We start from the raw sequence: 3476 nt of genomic DNA, 5'->3' as shown, positions 1-3476 counted from the left end.
AGCTGGCAGTCAGACATCCCTCTGGCAGCCCGGGAGCCCTCAGAGGAGAGGCTCCCACCACTGCTGCTGCACTGGACAGCCATGAGCCGGCTTCTGACTGAGCAGCACTGCCCCTGTGGAAGTGCACTGACCACCAGGGGGAAGCTCCTGCGTTGAGTGTTTGCCCCCTGGTGGTCAGTGCGCATCACAGGACTGGTCATTCCCAGTCTTATGCTGTTAGGGTCAATTTGCATATTACCCTTTTATTATATAGGATTTCAATTATAAAATAATTAGGCCTATAAATTGCTCACTATGATAATGTGCAATGATTACTAGACTTCTGGTTTTCATAGGCTAGTACATTTCTTTAAAATTAGGAGGTTGATATAAGGTTTGTTTGTTTTCGTTGTCATTTGTCTCTTGGACTTATCATCTCTTCATCTAAGTGACCACTAATTGTTGGTTGCATGTTTGGGAACTAGTATGGTAGTAACTTAAACTTTGAATTAAGCTTTGGTAATAAATAGAAGTATTTTTAATGCAGCTTGACCCATTTGGGCATCTTTAGACTTTATTCTAGAGTGGCTGAAACTGAGAGGGGCCACTTTCAGTAGGCTACATTGACTGAGATGACAGTATTCTGGGATCAAAGAAATTCTGGATTAGAATCAAGCAAGATAATATCTGCATGATTGTTTTTGTATGGTCATGGCTAGAGAATTGAAACCAACTCTGTGGCCTTAAATAAGTCATATTACCTCTTTGAATCTAATTTTTACCATATAGAATATTTTAAAAAAGTCCTCCCACAGATAAAAATTAAAAACTGGAAAATACAAAGCTCTGAAGAGTGAACAAAATTTCAGCAGATTCTGAAGAGATGCTGGCATTTGGATGAAGGAAATGACATGGTATCATGGTATTAGTTTCCCATTTCTTACTGCTTTTACCTCAAGGGTAGGATACAGTCAGCACACATGGGGCAGCTAAAACTTCCCTAGAAACCTTCACTATTTTGGCATAAAGAACCAATCGCAGAAATTAATGAACAACGCTGTCAGGATGGCTATAGGTGATCTCAAGAAACTAAAGGGCACGATATCTGCTTTTGCCTTCTTTGTGCAGATAAACAGAGAGGAACATAAGAAGAAAATAAAAAGATATTCCTGTCAGTTTTGCAGAATTTTCCAAGACATGCTCTGAGAGGTGGAAGACAATGTCTGTGAAAAAGGAGTCTAAATTTGATGAAATGACAAAGGCAAAGACAGTATGCTGTGGTGGGGAAATGAAGGATTATGGACCAACTAAGGGAGGCAAGAAGGGCCGAAAGCCGCCCAAAGGCCACCATCTGGATTCTTCCTGTTCTGTTTGGAATGCCGCCTCACGATCAAATCCCCAAACCCTGGCATCTCTATTGGAGATGTGGCAAAGAAGCTGAGAAAGATGAGGAATAATGAGTGATAGTGAAAAGCAGCCTTACTTGCAATAATAAAGCTGCAAGGCTAAATAAAGGGGAAGTATAGAAGGATGTCGCTGACTGTAAGTCCAAAGGAAAGATTGATGGTGCAGTGTCTTGCTAATGTTGCCTGAAAAAAGGTGAAAGAGGAAGATGAGGAGGAGAGGGAAGAGGAGGAGGAGGAGGAGGAGTGGGAGGAGGGAGAAACCTGTTTAATCTGTATCTTGTAATACCTTAGAGTAGGGGAAAGCCATAATTAACAGCTCTTACTTGAAAAGTGTTTGCTGCCCTCACTGGGATTCATTACACAATTGGACCAGGATCATATTTGGTCTCTCACAGTGTTCTAGAAATTGTCAGTGGTTTACAAGGATGTCAGGAGCACCCTGAAACTATATCAAAGTTATACATATTTCCAAACATTTTTTAAATGAAAGGCTCTCATGTTCTCTTCCCTCTGTACAGTTTTTCTATTATTGTGACAAGGCATTTAAAGATGTTTCTGACATTTTCCTTTTTAATCTGTAAGGTGGTGTTAACTATATGGTTATTGGCAGGAAATCCTGAGTTATCAACTGTACACATCTATTGTTTGTAAAAAGAACAAGACAACCGAGACAAGCTCTTAATGCTCTTTGCTTGGCGTTGAGGCTTTGGGGACGAGGCCTTTTGGAGGGACCATTGCTCAGGTGTGCACTGTGAGGCTGGAACTGTGAACACTGCCGTGAGCATCCACTGAAGTTTCAGGTTGTCTGGTCTTTGTATATAGTGACATAGCATCCTGCTGCCTTTCTTAGTTTGGAAAAGGGGAGTCAGCTGGCATGAGAAGTATTTGGATTTCTTTTAGTTAAGCAATAATTTAAATTGTTTTTAAACAAATTGTAGAAGTCTTCATTGCCAACAAAGTGAAGAACCATTGCATAAATGAAAGTTCAAGAACCTTCTCTACTAAAATACAATTTGCAATGTTTTGTGGGTTATTTTTTTTTTGGTATGTTTAGAATGTTGAGATGTTTTGGAAGTTTAATAAACAGTATTACATTTAAAATACAAAGAACAAATCAGTCACTAGAAGGAGGGTAGGAAGATCCCAGAAAAAAAGAGAGCCAGAGATGGCAAGCAGCATGTTCTATGTATATATTCTATGTAAATCTCTAACTGATTCCTGCACCATACATGCACAGGACATACTGCAAGCAGCCCAGCTACCAATCAAATAACTGAATTGGTATTTGACTTGCTGCCCAAGAGGGAGTTTTCAGTTTGAGGCAAGCCAACTTGCCCACTAAAATAACAACAGAACAATCAGTAATCTTCACAAGAACACAGCATAACCCAGAGTCTCCACAATAGCTTCATACTATACAGCATACAATCTATTTAAACATCTAAACCATTTTATCCATTCTCAAGGAAAAGGTAAATCAGTGTAGAAATACCATGATAACTAATAAATAATCCACATGTTAAAATTCATACCCAAGGATTTTGAAGCAGTTATTATAACTATGCTCAATGACTAAAAAATACATGCTCATGAAGAATGAAGAAATGTAAAATAAAGGTGCTCATTTTTTTTTTTTTAGTCTGCAACTATTTATTTAATGCCGCCTATGAAGAGACACAGTTCTTGCCTTTGTAGAGTTTGTAGCCTAATGGTAAAATAATTGATGGGGTACGATGTCACTTTGGCTGTGTTGTTTATTCTATAAATCTATGATTCCAAAAGTAGGAAATGGAGGAGAATCCCTAATAAATGCCCATGAATCCAGATACCACTAACTTGTACAACAAGGATCCAAATTGAACTAAGGCCAGAGATAATTCATTTGACTTCATAATTTTTTATAGGCAGTGGCCACAAAGGCAACTAAGTCAGGTTCTGATACCTAATGACAAATAATAATAATAATAAGCAATAATTATAACAGTAATAGCTTAACAGTTTACAAAATAACCTGCAATTTTGTTATCAAATCAACCACCCTGTAAAATATGGGGCAAGTACTGACTGAGGACCCATTTGCAAATAAAAGCA

The 3476-nt window shown here is 38.5% G+C and overlaps 1 pseudogene; it reads left to right on the top strand.

The window, feature by feature from the left end:
* The first annotated feature begins 1044 nt into the window (after positions 1-1044).
* Positions 1045-1668, top strand: LOC102769774 (annotated as a pseudogene).
* The last annotated feature ends 1808 nt before the right edge of the window (positions 1669-3476 follow it).

This window comes from Myotis davidii, unplaced genomic scaffold, assembly GCF_000327345.1.
Source record: "Myotis davidii unplaced genomic scaffold, ASM32734v1 scaffold46, whole genome shotgun sequence".
Classification (NCBI taxonomy): domain Eukaryota; kingdom Metazoa; phylum Chordata; class Mammalia; order Chiroptera; family Vespertilionidae; genus Myotis; species Myotis davidii.
The sequence above is the reverse complement of the archived record's forward strand: the minus strand, read 5'-3'. Positions and strand labels throughout refer to the sequence as shown.